Genomic DNA, 16540 nt, shown 5'->3' on the forward strand with positions numbered 1-16540 from the left:
ACTGACACAGTAATGCACAATATCACTCATGAGAAATATTTTAAAATAGACTTTCTTTAATCCAAGCAAGAGCCAGCATTAAACATGTAGACTGAGAGCTCACTACAGTGACTATGGTCAACGAGGAATCAGAGAAGCGTATTGACGGGCACCCCAAAGGACCAAGAGAACTAAAATGCCATACAAACGGCAGTAGCAGCTTATACACTGCTGGCAAAGCAACATCACAGAAAATAACATGCCAGAAAGACCTAAGAGTACAGAACACAATCGCGTCAGACAACAGCGTACAATATTAGTAGACGATAAAACAGTGCAAACTCAACTCAGTGTACATAGCAGCAGCACACAGTGGCATGAACATGAAATAAAACATGTACAGTGAGGTGAGTGTATGGAGAATCCTTCACTGTGTGCAGGTTATAGTTTAAAGCCAATCTAAGCTGTTGCTACAATCCCAGGGCCCTACAAGCGATGGCACTTCTGTGCACTCAGCATCTGAAAATGACAGGGCTAGGTGGACACTGTTAATCAGAAGAGGTGGCCACAAATCTAAGAGTCATTAATGAAAATGTAAACTTTAGCGGCAGATGTTCCCATTTCTTTGACATTTGTTTACACCACAGTTACTTCTAGGTACCTTTATGATCTGGGGTGCTCAGTGGAGGACAGGCAGTGTGTGCCCATGTAAGGTGGACCACGGATGCCATACAGGGATGCCATATCTGCCAGTTCATCACAGGGTTGCCCGAATTTAGTGGCCCCATGTGGCTCCATGCAGACCAAGTGCACCCCATGTCCCATACCCTGTTGAGTTTTGGAGAACTTCCTCATGCCCCCTCCATAATTGTCTCTGTCCACACAATCATGCAGCTCTGCAAGTGACCTGAGAGAGACATTCACGCGAGGCAGGGAGGAAGAGGGAGGTCGATGAGAGAGGAGATCTGTCGCCTCACAAGACGGCAGGTGAAAACCAACAGGGTGCTTCGACATGCTGAGGAGGAAGCAGATATCATGAAGCGGTGACCACATGAGAGGAGGGTCCAGTCACGGCTCGCGGGGGTCACAGAGGACAGGGCGGCGTGCGGGGGAAGGGGTGGGGGACACTAAAAACATTAAAAAGAAATAAAAGAAGAAAAACTTACCTCACCTCCGCCGTCGCTCCTCTCCTCCGTCGCTGCAGGCAGGCACAGGCTCCCAGCCTGGCCTGCGGCCAATCCTGACGCTGCTCAGAGCAGCACCAGGATTGGCTCGGAGCGCCCAGCCAGGGTGCTCCCAGGCAGACTGGGAGCCTGTGCAGGCTCTCTCCAGCCTGGCAACTGTATTGTCGGGCTGGAGAGAGCCTACTGCCCATGTGTGTGTGGCCGACCCGAGACGGCCGGCGAAACATACATGCGCAATGAGGGGAGTGCACAGTGCACTCCCCTCACTGCTCATCACCCACATGCCCCGCCCTTTAACAAGGAAAGGATAATAAACGTAGTACAAGGAAAGGATAATAAACACAGTTTATTATCCTTTCCTTGTTAAAGGATTTGTATTGGTTGCTGCTGGCGGTGGGGGGCAATGCTACACCGTCCTAGCGGAGGAGCTGCCGCTGGGAGGGTCACTCTGAAGTTGGTAAGGAACAGAGGAGTGTGTATGGGGTAGGACATTTAATTATTCTCTGTAACAATTAATGTGTTTGGCGTGGACACCATCTTTGTGATGGAGGCAGTGTGTGCATCAGTGCTGGGTTTATGAGGGAGGGCAGTGTGTCTGAGGCAGTGAAAGGGGCAGGGTAAACGAGCAGCTATCTTACAGTGAGAGTGTCAGTCTGTACTGTGCTTTCTTGAGAGAGTAGCTTTGTGTACATGCCAAAGTGTGTTGCACTGTACCGACTTACCCAACACCCACACACCCTCTTCTATTTGAAGACCCTTTCTCGTAGGGAAAGCATGGGTTAAAACCCTTTCTCAAATGCGCCCTCTGTTGCACATCTGCACCCCAAGCCTGAGCTCTGCACAAAAGACCCACATGCTCCCTATTGTTGTCTGGGGCGAACCCTCTAAAGAAGTCCCTTATGTGCGCCCCCGTCATCCACCACTACGCTGAAAAATGCCATTTCCATGTAGACGGCGAGAACCAATTTGTCACATTCAAATACAATTTGTGCAGCGGAGATAAAGAGCGGAGGGGGGCAGCTGGAGGCATCGCCTGGACCTTATTACAGACCTGCCTCGCATAGTACTTCATATCGCTTCTTGTGGTGAGCAGAATTATCTGCAAAGTGGGGTGGGTGAATAAATGCAAGATCTGCCTGTCTGTCTGTCCGTCTGTCTGTCTGTCCATCTGTCTGTCTGTCTATCTATCTATCTATCTATCTGTCTGTCTATCTATCATTTTTGGTTAATGTAGAAGGCACAACTTAACATATGCAGAAGAAAAAGAGTGGGCAAGTAGTAGGACAGCTTTTATACCATCTTTGAAAGAGGATACACCTGATAAAAGCAACGGCGCGCCACCCTCCACTATCCCATAGAAGCCCATTTTAGTAAACTTGATTCCAGTAGAATTTATAGTAAAGAAGCATTTCAACCTACATAATCAATTCAACACCCGAGACCAATTCTGTTAATAAATGTGTTTTTCCACATGAGGTAACTCGAGTCATTATTTGGAGATCTAGGTAAAATTGCAATATTTCCCAAGGAGACTGGTGTAGTAATATTAATTGAGGAATATCTAGGGTGATGGATGCAGTCCAGGTACGTGCCAACCCACTCGGGACACTTCATGGATTTCGGGGAGAAGTGGGTTCTGCTCATACCTTGCAATATTGGAACTATTGATGAACAAGAGTTTGCTGCACTAGCGGGGAAGTTGCGTAGAGCTATGCGTTCTATACGCAGTCCCAGTTCTGCAGTGGTAGCTGACAGCCTGGAAAGGCTCAATGTGGTTTATCGCTGCACTTTGATATAAAGAGTCGGTGAACAGAGGTGAGGGACGCACAAAGATATGTACAAGAGAAATTGACCTCCTTTAAATCATCAGGTACATTGTAGGACATACAAAACATAAAGCATGGGGACTGACAAATACCTCTGCTCCCTTCCGATCTTCCAGATCACTGCTAGCTACAGACTATGAGAGCCAGTATGGACTCCTTCATCACAGCGAGAACCAAAGGGGTTTCACTTGACTCAGGGTGAAGGGTCACATCAGCTGTTCAATCCTAGGTCATAACTTCTTAGTCACACTGGAGCAAATTTGAGGCCAAGGCACCCTCTCTCAAGTACAAAAGAACATTCAACATTGTTCGGATTTGCCATCTTGCTGTTAATACTTTACCTTCTGTCTGTCTTGGACCAATTTTGGACTGCTCACGAGACACTGATGCCGGAATAGTTATTTTTCCCGCCGTTCAGTGATCAAAATATCCTTGTGGGACCCATGGAAAATGGCCCTTGTTGTATGTTATGCTATATTCTCGGGTATTTCAATAGCGCCTCACGCTGGTGAGCCCCGGCTTCACAACGCAAGTTTCTATCAACCTATTAGTGTGGTGACTCTGGGACTGGATGTTGTTCAAATGCCCTTTTGATGAAGGCAGAATTGAGCATCCAATCACCATTTAGTTTTCACCTATATGACGACCTATCCAGCAGTCTGCTCGGTCATAAACAAGGTTGACGAACTATGAAGTATCCCCCTCTGTAGTATAGAGGTCTGTGGTTTTACTGCCTTTGTCTGAGCAGGATGGGTCTGTACATAGCCACAGCCAAAAGGCAGCCACTCTGATCTACGCACCCTCATCCATAAAGTACTACATCAAAATGGCACAATGAACCAAAGATGCCATTACATTTCATTAACATTTACACGTCCCTGGATGTGAGCAACAGTGAGTAAAAGCCTCATCCCAGCTGACTACTGGAGCGAGTCAAATACCTGTGTTTCTCTGATGAAGCTCCCCAGCAGGTCACCCGTAACACAGAAGAACACGCTTCCCAGCCAGCGACTCACACCTGATATGCCGCGACCACACAGGAGGTCAACCATGCTGCAGTACCTCACCTGCTCTGACGCAATCACACCGACTGCCCGGCAGAAACGGGGTTCATTTTAAGGCTTTGTGCAGTGTGGGCACAAAGCCACTGGGGGTCTGTGTCCTTGGATGTGAAAAGTTGTCACCACTTGTCTAACAGCTTAGCTATCCACTACAGAAACAGAAGTCCAGAGTTCTCATCGTGGTGTCCCATTTGCAAAAACAGACTCATTAAAAGGCAGTCCCTCGGCCCCTGTCTGCGTTTATACCTTGCCCAGCACAATTTGGAAAATGTAAAGACAAGGATAAAAGCAGCGTTAGGTGATAGATTCAAAGTGAACTTTTACCATCACAGATGAAATGGAAGATGGTGCTGTGCCAACCACCTGGCACTACCCATAACAAAAACTGTCAGTCACGTCACCCGATGGACACAAAGTACTCTGTGGAATGACCACGTCTCAACACTGTGTCAAGCGTAGAACCATCTGGTATTTACACAGCAAGAGAAAAACCTCCTTTGACATATTAATATTAATTTGAAATAGAACGTCCTGCCAGTGTGGTAGATTCTCGATATTCACGTAGGTGTCTGAAATCTTTTCAGATGGTCCGTTTGTTTACCATTCCCTTTTTGTAACACGGTCTTTGTCTTTTTTTGAGGCTGCAGTTGTTCCAAGAGCCTGGAAGCTGCCATTCGTGGAATATGGCACTGTGTGAGAACTCCTATTCAATCGACATGCGTAAAGGACACCCAACAATCTCCAGCCTCTCAAAGTTAATGGATGCAGTCACGTATGCATTGCCGGCATTCACCGCTCACCTATAGGTCCGTGTCGAAGCTGTATGTCTTCATTTAGACAACCCACACCTGGATGCCACGTGCAGGAAAAAGACACTAAGGGCCAGATGTATCAAAGGGTTTTACCCATTCTGTGTCTATGGGAAAGTGCGTTGGTACATATGGCCCTAAGTGAGGTAGTGTGATGGTGGAAGCTTGAGGGCAACCCCTAGTAAATACAGAAGGCACTGGGGTTTGGAAGTAGATGAAGATGGCAATGGTCACATGAGCCTTATTTGTCTTATTTCCATGGTGTTTGTTGCAGGAATCATATTTCAGCAAGCATGTAAATGTTTAGTTTTTATAGCCTTAACACTGAGTTAGTCTGGTTCCAATCTCTCCCAAATATGTCAGCTCAGGGATTTGGTGGATAAAAAACATACATGGCTTTGGGCAGACCCACAGAATTTGGTCAGATGGGGAAACCGGGGTTGGAAGTCAAGGCTAGTTAAAAATTCAACAATTCAGAAGAGCCGCCAAAAAGTTTCTGAAAATGACGGTGACTTGCAGACAGTCGTGGCCACCTGAAGAGATATGAGTAGCAGAAGGGGTGTGTGGGGGAGAGGAAGGCCGGATTATGCACAGTGCTACACCAGCCTTTGGGCAGGATCCTCACAGGTCAGTGATACTTTTAATACTTTTGTCTGTATGTGCCCATGTACTTCAGCAAGGAGCAGAAATCTATTTGTCTGCCATAAATGAACAAGTGCCGCCTTTCATTTCCTAATGTATTTGCAATCGTGCTATAGAAGAAAATCACACTGCATCTACTGACAGGATTTTATGCCTTTGGTCATTCCTGCTTGTAAGCGGCTCTGACCGCGGAACTCGGCCCTGGATGTCCCAGGTGACAATCCATGAGAACTAGCGAAGCTGCTGCTCAATTTGAAAAATAATAAGTGCTCACGCCCTGGGCTTTCATCAGAATCCTGCAGCAAGGGCTGCTGAATGTCGGGGTTCCTGTAAAACAAGGCTGTCTGGTCTTGATTCCACCGCAGGCTTCTTTCATCCACCACCTTAAACTCCCTGCCCCTTCATCTCATGGCAGAGGGTTCTTTTTCGCCTCTGCTTTCTCCTTTTCTCAATGTTTTTCCTGCATCCGATATCTCCTTCTTTCCCCCTTTTTCTGCCTTCCTCTCTCTTGTTCTGGGTCAACGTCTGTTGATACAAAATAAGACCCGGTCCCCAAAAAGATCTGCCAAAAGGCCCCACCTGCAACCACCGGCTCAAATTAAGCACTGGGTAAAGCTGCTGAAACGTGCCACAGCCTCTTATGGGAGCATCAGTCCACAGTGGATATCTGGACTGGCGAAGGGCTTCGAACAATAGAATCTGGCTACTGAGTCCCTGGAGAGGGACGCTGTAGAACTCCAAGGAGACTCACATTCATCAGGTACAAAAATGTCCTTTTGTGTCCAAATTAGAACACAAAAACATTGCACTTCATCCTTACGATGAGGTTGGGCTCTAAGGAACACAGAGGAAGACTGCAAGCAGCAGGCCAGCTTCAACCTGCATAGAAAAGCTCACTGCAAAAAAGGCAGCTCTTGAATCGCTCTGCATGTGAGAGCTATCATTTGTACAGCACTTTAAAATTGAAACCCCTTCTTAGCTCTCAATTATTATTATCCAACATCATTAGTTCAGAATTTAACTTAGTCTGTCCGTCCGGATCTGAGACCTCCAGATAACATGGGTCTCTCCACTGTGGACATGTGAACAACCACCTGAGCTGTTTAACTGGTCAGGTTTGTCCAGATGAATAAAAATAAAAATTAGGTAACAGCATGGGCTGCCATCTGACCATTTTATTTCCTGAGTGATTCAACTTTAACTTCTAATTGTTTCAGCCGTTCCATTGCACTATATTCTAAATCAGAAAAAAATCCCCATAAGTCTATTGTTCTAAATGCCACCTACTATTATAAGCAACACAGGAAATTATTCTTGTTTTTTTCTGCTCCATTGACACAGCGAAAAAGTATGCTCAATGTCTGTGCTGGTGGCAGTTCATAGCTAGGCATGTTTGACTCAATCAAGGGCAGTGAAAAAGCCTCATCTTCTAGGCTGCCTATCATTATCGGAAGTGCTTAGATATTCTGCACTACAGATGCTTTCATTATTTTCAATGGGCACAAAATCTCTTGGGTTGCGTTTGCAGACATTCTACTGGGACTTGGCACTCCAGAGGGAGCAATATTTACTATATAAGTGCAACCATTATCACTAGGTGCTGGATTCTATAGAGTACTTCAGTACTACCCTATGGGTGTATATATCCTTTTAAGCAGCAGCTGTGGGAATCTGACTTTATCGAACTTTGTGTGTCAGTGCACTCGTCAGTCAAAGAACAGCACTTAGTTTCCATAAGGAACCGAGAACGGGATGTCAGCCTGATTTGAGTGTTGTGACTGGCTAGTGACATTCCTGGGAACGCTTCCCAGGCGGGAGGCGTAGGAGGAGACGGGCAGGTTAGAAATGTGGAACTTTGGCAAGACCCCAAATCCCAATCTTGAGTGAAAGGCTTGGGGTAGCATTCCTAATCGCTGGATACATCATACCCGCAGCATTCAGAACCAGTGCATGTGATGCAGTAGCCCATATTTATATGGCAACTTTGCACACCCACCGCTTTGAGTACAACATTTGCAAACAACTCTCTAAAGATTCACTGGAAATACTAAGTTGTATCCACCTTTCCTAAGAGGAGAAGCAAGTATGAATCTGACGTACCATGTTTCAGTGTCCAGTCACTCCAAACTGTGATACCCTGTATAAAGATGGCACTATGGGAATGTGTTCAAAGTCACATAGACTCTTTCTTCAGATTGTGGTGACTCAATGCCAGGCTATACCACCACCAGCCTGGTGCTGATGGGGCACCTCAATTTGTGCAACTGTATCTTCGATCGAGAGAACATCACAGAAGGGTACCACCTAGCTGACACTGGTAGTTTCAGTTGAAAATGACCAAGCTTTACTTCTTTTAGAGTGCAGAGAGGATTCTTCCTCTTTAGAATTGACTGCACTTTTGACAGAGAGGGCTCCTGACATTCAATCAAAACATTTCTCCATATGGGTGAAGAGGGCGTAAGGTAATTGGACCTTGGATCACTTCTCCTCTACTTGCCTATATCTGTGATTTTCATGAATGACTTGAACCTTTACCTGTGATGGCGCTGCGCTTGGCATCTAAGCCACTGCACACTGCAAATTTGAATTCTATATATCAGAAGTAATGCCTGTTTTGACGTCCTTGATCAAATGGAGTGGCCCGTCATGGAACTCTGACCCACAGTTGATAAGGTGGCCACTATGAGATTAATCTGAAATGTTTCATTCTATTTTGATTGAGTACCCAATAAGGGTACCATTTGCCCGTGCCAAGCATTTAGGAACAGGCTTGCCTCTCAGGCTTATTGGATGGTGCTGATAATTCTTTCTGTTTCCTGTGGCAATGCTCCTGCCCGAGGAGTGCAGCCATCACCCTAAAAAACACACCAGCGGTGTTTGCCCCACATCTGGAAGTCAAAGCTTTCACTTTCACCCTGCCAAAGCCACAGAAGCCAATACACCGGAACCACTGAAGGGAGAGCCGTGATTTAGAACAATAACATTGTGCAGCCAGCATTGACCTTTTTCGAAGCACCCACCCACCATTTGTGATCTAACATTATTGTTGTCTAATTGAATTTGCCATTTTATGGACTTCGGAAGGATGAATGACTGAGATGATTCTGCAGGGATTTGGACCTGCAAGATTACATAGAGACCTCAGCAGCTCACGCTCAACTCAGCAGCCTATCTTACTAAACCTACCAGCAAGGGGCGGGGGGTCATAATGAGCCAAGAAACACATGCACCAAAAATATTTTTTTATTTAGGCACCAAGAAACGACTTACTTTGTGGTTGATTAGATAGATAGATAGATAGATAGATAGATAGATAGATAGATAGATAGATAGATAGATAGATAGATAGATAGATAGATAGATAGATAACGAGCCCATCTTTGTATAGAACTCGGTATAACCTATATCAATTAATCAATATTTTATATATATTCTCTCCTGAGCAAGTCATGCGCGTGTGACCCATGGTGTGCAGGCCCGAGGTTCTGGGAAAAAAGGAAACAAATATTTTTGGGGAAAGACCAGTATTTGACTTACCTGACTTGCAGCTGCTCGGATTTCCTGGTCCCCTGCTTCCTGCTGCGCGCGAGGGATGCTTCCTCTCTGCCTGGGAGACTCACGAGGGTGCAATCCACACTGGGTCAGGCTGTCATTCCATTCCTCATCTAGTCCCCACCAGGGGCTGATCTGTATTCCTGCAGTGGTTGCTGGTGCCAGCTCCCCCCGCCGTCATTCATTCCTGAGAAGCACGAGCTGCTGCTGGGTCCTCCTCCTTCCTACACCCTTTCTGATTTCACCCCCTTTTCTTCTTTGCAAAACCTCCCAGGCTCTGCGGGGAACCTTCAATCCCGGCTCCCACCCTGACTGTCCATCTTCTCCCCGTCTCCGGTACGGGGGTCTTTTGTGTAGGGTTGTGCTTGCCTCTCTCCCGGCTCTGCGCTCCGCAGATACGTCCTCTCGCCTTCCAGATCCTGCCAGGCACTGGATAGCGCACCCTCCCTCTCACCATCAGCAATCCTGCCTGCCTAAAGTCCAGCCCTCTTACTCCACGACCGCCTCCCAGGCTGTAGCCCTCCCTCCCATTCCCTAGCCCGGCCTGCATTCCTGAAGCCCCGCCTCTCAGTGGTACACCCTGCCTGCCTAAAGCCCCGCCTCTAACCCAGCCTCCCAGCTTCAGAAGCCGGCTTGACTACTTACAGCCCTGCCTCCCAGATGCTAGCCCTGCCTCCCACCTCTGCGTGCTGTGCTGGAGTCCTACCTCTGCAAGTGTCACTGATGCCAGCCTGCCACCTTCTGCTCCGCTCCCCCTCCCACCACCTCCGTGCCCGCCGGACCTGTCTCCCTGCACCTAGTCATACCTCTCAGCCTCTTGTCCTTCACGTGAGTCCCAGCCTTGGCTCCCGGCGCTGCCTCCTTCGCTAGCACAGCACATGTTGTCTATCTACCAGCCCCGGGCCCTGTCCCCCCCCCCAAGCCTTGCCCCAGCCTATGCCATTGTCTGCCTCCTGCCTCCAGCCCCTACCCCTACCTGCCCCCGCCTCTTTATCTACACCCCAGCCTTGCACCAAGGACCCCCACCTAACCTCCGCTTGCCTGGGATGCCCCCTTCCTGCCCCCGACACCTGCCCCGCCAGTAAATAAATACCCCCCCGCCCCACGACTGGCTTCCATGAGCATCATATCCAGCCAGTTACTGCTAGGAGCGGCCTCGCCGCTTCTCTCTGTTCACCATCCCTCGGCCAACGGGGAGGGATCAGGCATCGTGGTTGAGGGATTTTTCATTCAGCAAAGGGGATAGAAATGATCAGATCTGGGGATTTCGGAGGGTTTCTGGCTCAGTGGCTATTGAAAGCTGATTTTTTCCTGTCTGTAAGGGGATTTCTTTCAGCAGCAGCTCAGCTCTCAGCAGCCCCTGCTGCTGTGTCCAGTTTGATGCTGTACATGACCCAGGCTGTGATGGGAGGGGGGCGGGGGGCAGCAGGCTCCGCGCGAGACAAGAATGAAATCGATATATGAGATTCCACGAAATATCACCAAGCGCTTCCCTGGGAAGCTTTCAGCGTAGGGGGGCAGCGAACTGGGAAATTGAGTAGAGTGCCAGGCTCGTCCGTGGCCGGGAAGGGACGGGAATGTAAGGACGAACATGCAAGTAGTGCCAGTCTCATCAGTGGCAGAGCAGGAGACCGCTTCATTAAGGAGTACGGATGCAGCTAAAGCAAGCTCTGCACACTATGCCAGGCTCCCTCATGGCTTTATGAGAGTCGGATCATTGAGAAAGTATGGAAAATGAATGTATGTAGGCACAGTGAGCCAGGGAGGGTAATAGGGGAACCAAGAATTTCCCAGTTCACGATATCAGCGTTACAGAATGGGAACATTTTAACCCTTCCAACACTATTTCCTTCCACTGAGGCCAGGCGGGGAAGGGATCTGGAGGTTTCACAGTTCACCGTGCTCGTGATTATTTCTAGGTTCTTTGTCGCTTCCTCTCTGAACCTGTGGGTATCCCTGCCTCACAGCGGTGGACAGACACTGCTTCCATGGCAGCTTTCAACAGTATGTCAGATGTGGCACACCCCATCCCTTTACCTGTCCCCACCAATTCCATTTTTTTCCTGAATGGTGTGGAGAGGGGTCTGCTCCTCAAGGTTCCACATTTCTTTGAGTGACACGTGTACCCAATCCTCTGAGCCTTTCTAGGAGCTATATTGTTGCTCCACTTTTCTTCCACCTTCTGCTTCTTTCCGATCAGTTAGCGTATGCCTCTGGCTCTAGACCTCATGTGGCACCAGCCGCCTGTTTCCGGAGGTGGCCCATCTATGTGTATCTGGTGCTTGCCGAACAGTGCTCTGCCACAGGTGCTAGGTCAGTCTGAAGCCACGCATTAGATGCATAGAAAGGGTGCACAGAACCATAATTATACATTAGGGCCATATGTACGAAAGCTTTTTCCCATAGACACAGAATGGGTAAAATCCTTTCGTACATCTGGCCCTAGATTCCATCGCCAGGAAGGAGAGTCAAGTGGTAGGTATGGGGTTTCAGTAACAAGGCACTGTACCAGGTACCAATCCTGTCAGTAGTAAGGGATCCACCAAGTGACCATCTATTTTGTGGAGGCCACCATCACTGATCCTCTGAAACTGGTGAAATTAACCTAGTGGGTGATGAAGGACCTTTGTCGAAAAGCTATATACCACATAGTATTGGACAACCTTTCCAGATAGACTTTTTTTCAGTGCCCAGGGGAAGGGTATGACATACCCAGAGAAGATGTCTAAAACGTCTCCGGAGCCTCTGTTGTACAGTTAAGTTGAGGCCATCTCCTCATGTGGATGTTGAGGCACATGCTACTATGGCACCGAAGGGCTGAGCTAGTCTGCCTCTCTGACTGTGGTAATGCAGATGTGTTGCCTGGAGAAGTAGAGTACATCTCTCTCTCTCTGAGTTGAATCAGGGGTCCAAATCTCCACCAGTTCCCTGTGAATTGCATTAAGAAGTCCGCTCAGCTCTTCTCATGGATGATCTGTCTCAGCCACAGTATTATAGGGTAGGCACCAAACTCCTGTGCTGTGCGGATAGCTATTGCAAAGGAGGAGCCACCCAATCACTGAGTGGTGAGACTTCATGCAGGAAGAAGCAAGGGAAGCAGATCTCCCATTGTGTTCAGATAAGCTCAGATTCCTATTCATAGTATTAAAGGCACAAACAGAGGCAGATACATACAGGAGCAGTGCCCCCAGCCTAGCTAGCACCCAGGATACCAAATTACAATAGACCTTCTGCCACACACCACCAGAAGCACACCACACCAAGTTCACAATCCTCCTGCCTATGATTCTGGTGCACTTCTTAGAGAAGTAGGATTTGTATCAAGTTTTCCATTGCTGCCACAGATCTCTCATGAGTCACCCCCTGAGACCAGCAGATAATCTGATCAGGACTCAGTCCCCATTAGATCCCTTTCGGAACCTGTCCCTTTGTGTTTGTGGACTCCATGGAGAACAGGTCAGATTTGAAAAACTGTTTGGACCTACAGCATCTAGACCAGGACTGCCTGCAATCTTACAAATTCTGTTTGGATCCGGATGAGCATCCGGTTTAGCATCGTGGATTTTATTGATACTGCCCTCAGGCTTGTTTCTGGATGTTCCTAATGCAGAGTTGAAGACGCAAGATACCCCTTCAGAACCCATTCTCCAGTTGTTGTGAAGATCTCGCATTTTGGTAATGCTCCCTGTTGCTCTCTTTTATATCCCCCTTTCTCCAGTGCAGCTCTCAAAGCAAGCCAATCAGACAAGAACCCTACTCCCTCTAGTGAATGCAGTACTACCAGCCTCTATACAATCATGCACTTCAACCTCAATTCTCACAATACATGTTTTTTCTTCAGGGATGGTCAGTTCATCTGGGGACCCTCTTTTAGCCCCCCCAAAAACGCTCAACTGCGGACACAATCACACATTTGGACACTGACCTGGTGTCTGGCCTAAGAAGTTTGTTCATACTCAACCTTGACATATACGCTGTGGCACAAAAACTGCTGAAGACCAAGGACCTCATGGATACAACTGCTCGTTAAATTTTTGACTGTCTTGGTGTAGCTCACCATACAGCGTCAGTCATGGCTCAAGTCCTCTGACATGAAGCTGGAGGCCCTGGAGAAATTCTTGGGTCTCTCAGTAATAGGAAAGGCTGGTTCAATGCACGACCTATGATGACATTCAGAGTAAAAGATAGGAACCGTCGGAGCCAGATTTCTGAGGGCCATCCAAGCAATGTTGGCCAGACCTAACAAGAAAAGACCTTCGACTCTTTCAAAGCTTGGGATTCTTTTTGGATGCACACTTCCAGCTCGAGTATTTTCTTACATAGAAGGCAGACAAATGAAGAGAAGGGACAAGAAAAATCCTTCTCCCTCAGCCTCAGTTGAGGCAAAACAGTCCCAGAAAGTCATTAAGGACCATCCACCCCTCTCTGCTTCATGTGCAGAGACCCTCTCCACGACTGTGATAGGAAGGCTTTCTCTGCTGCCTCATCTGGACTCAGATCACCAAAAGACACGGCTCCTCTGAACGGGAAAGAATAGTAATGTTTTACAGCTACCATGGCCACCAGCATTCAGGTTGCCTCTGCCCTAATCAGCATTCCAATGACTTTAGGAGAAAAGAGAAGACTGTCCTTTTAGAAGCAGCCAAACCAGTCCTATTATTAGAATGAGAGTATTGACCAATATTGACTTGTAAGGAAAAATGAAGACACTCTTCCCCATCTTTGATGTCAAGATGTAGGCCAGAAATTTACAGTGTTGACTTTGGCTGAGGTATCGAGCGCTTTCCAGAGTCACAGCTGAATATGCTCAGTGAACCTCAAGGATGCCTACCTTCATATGCCCCTCCTGAAAGAACACAAGCAGTTTCTCAGATTCTTAGTGGGAAAGCAACATTACCTGTAAAAGAAGCTGTCCGTTGTTCTCAATGCCACCCCATGTTTCCTCGTAAAGATGATGAACCTGCTTCTAGAGTTGCTGCAACAGCAGGCAATTCACTGTTATCTTGGTAACTGTCTCTTTCAAATGGCATCCAGGGACGGTGCAGAGTGCATCTTGACCCTCACATCAGAAACCTTAAACAAGCTTGTGTTCTCAGTGAACTACCAAAAATCTCCCTTAGTTCTATCCAAAATTATTAAATTATTAGAGGTTATTCTGGACTTCAGTCTCTCAAAAAGCCTTCCTTCCTTCAAAGTAGGCAACAGCTATGCAGTGGATCATTCATTAAACAGTATGACCATGACTGCCCAGTAATTTTGGGACACCAAGATTCCTTCATGGTGGTAGTACTCCACACTACGTTCCACACATGCTCTTTGAAACTCCATCTAGTGAAGTTCCGGGACAAGGTATGTGAACATCAATCGAATACCGTCCCTGTTCATCCATCCTTGTTTCTGGACATGGAGTGGTATAGTCAACCTACCAATTTCTAGATGAGAAGCCTATTTGGCAGCCCTATTGGCAATCCACAATTGCCACAGTTCATAACAGGGAACCCTCCAAAAGTGCATTATAGGTCAAGACTGCTACACAACAGCACAACAAAGGTGTAGCTGAAGGCTACCAGAACTGCGTTAAAACGTGGTGATAATCCACACAGACAACACCACTGCCCTCGTCTACATCAGAAGCATGAACAATCACACCTCACTTTAGTGTTAGTTGACTACAGTTCTCGGTGAGTGAATTGTACAACAATGCATTTTCTTGTTAGTCTCCTGCCCTGCAGGCATCAACAACCACCAGAATGCACAGCATACGCAGACATCTCTACTTCTCACATGAGTGGCTGATCCTCCAAAAAGTCCCCACACACAAGTACTGTAGTTGGTCAGGCACATTTGCAGACCACTTCAACTCGAAATTCAATCACGATCCTTGTTCGATGGGCAGGAAGCCTGGTTTCATGTGGGTCAGCCCCACTATAGAGTAGATGGGGATAGTTACCTGTGTCCTTCTTGGTAGCTCTCTGAGATTTCAAAAGAAAATCACTGCTAGTTCGGGGTGTTCAGTGACAAGGGTGGCGCTTTCCTGGTCTTTCACCATTTGGTAATCAATGTACACATTTTATTGCAACTTACAAATGGGCATAAGGCTTAAATACACTTATAACAACTAAAACATTAACCTACAGGCATATCCAGTACACAATCTTAGAGAAAAGTTAATCACTGCAAGACAATCACAATAAAACTTTCCTCCTAATATTTCACAAATGGACTCTTAAAATTATAAATCATTATTTCATCAGGAAGTTACCTATTCACTTCAATGCAGCAGCTTTATACAAAATTTGGAGTGCCACATCCAAAGTTGTAATAACACGTACACATACAGCATTAGTGTCTTCACTCAAACATACTTCCCTTGCATCATATTTTGATGTAACTGTTAACATTAAAAAGCATTTCCTAGGTAAAACTTACACAAACCTAGTAACCCAGGACAAAATACTCAATGTATGCTTCAAGTCCTTCCTCAAACTACATAATCGACATATTTGCCCATTCCACTACCCGATAATTGATTTTAAGAGGACATGGTGAAATCTAAATTGCAATGCTCATGGCTTGATTCATTAATTTATTTGACTAGAGTGTGGATTGGGGTTCAAAATAACAAAAATGATTTTTTCAGCCATATATTCAACTGTCACTTTATTTTATGATCACAGACAAGCCTTCAAAAATGTTTGTGAATTTAGACCATTTGTACATGCCTTAAGTAAGTTATTCTTTGCTAGGGTTCACCTTAAGAATATGATAAATAACAGATCGGTGGATTTAGGCTTCTTATCCAACTACAAATTTTATCAAAGTATTTTCAACCCATTTTTGCTGGCTTTCCATCAAAATAGCACATTAAGGGGGTCATTACAACATTGGCGGTAAAAGGCGCTTACCACAGTGCAGAAGACCGCCAATACACCGCTGCGGCCGCGGAATTCCGCCACAGCTATTATGACATACATCTCGGAATCCGCCGAAATTCAGTCACCCACACAACTCCGCCACACCAAAGGTCAGTGTTAAACTGGCGAAAACAAAACCTCCACCTCCACGCCAACAGAAACACGCCCATGCTATTACGACCCATGAATCCACGCGGCGGTCTTTCAACCGCGTTATTCCATTGGCGGTACACACCGCTGCGCTCAAAATACACACACATCTCCAAAACACCGCCACATTGGACAATTCCAAATACACACACCTGATACACATACACACACCACCCCCACACACCCAATTCAATATAAAACACACACCCACATCACCCACACACCCCTAGGACCAAAAATTAGTTACGAAGGCCAGAGAGACAGCACAGAATAGACAATCCCACCACACAGAGGCACACAACACCATCACCCACACAACATCCACGCACAAAACACCACACCACTACACATCACTACACTCATCACCACATACACCACCTCACACATCACCCACACCACCCCATGGCACGCCAAAGACACCCC

At 46.9% G+C, this 16540-nt stretch overlaps 1 protein-coding gene across 1 annotated transcript in view; it reads right to left on the reverse strand.

The window, feature by feature from the left end:
- PLXNA2 (plexin A2) overlaps nt 1-9484 on the reverse strand; it is a 473762-nt gene extending 464278 nt beyond the window's left edge. The window contains exon 1 of the mRNA XM_069238625.1: nt 9039-9484. The gene's annotated coding sequence lies outside the window, so the exon portion shown is untranslated. The remainder of the gene's footprint in view (nt 1-9038) is intronic.
- Nucleotides 9485-16540: the final 7056 nt, after the last annotated feature.

This window comes from Pleurodeles waltl, chromosome 6, assembly GCF_031143425.1.
Source record: "Pleurodeles waltl isolate 20211129_DDA chromosome 6, aPleWal1.hap1.20221129, whole genome shotgun sequence".
NCBI classification, from domain to species: domain Eukaryota; kingdom Metazoa; phylum Chordata; class Amphibia; order Caudata; family Salamandridae; genus Pleurodeles; species Pleurodeles waltl.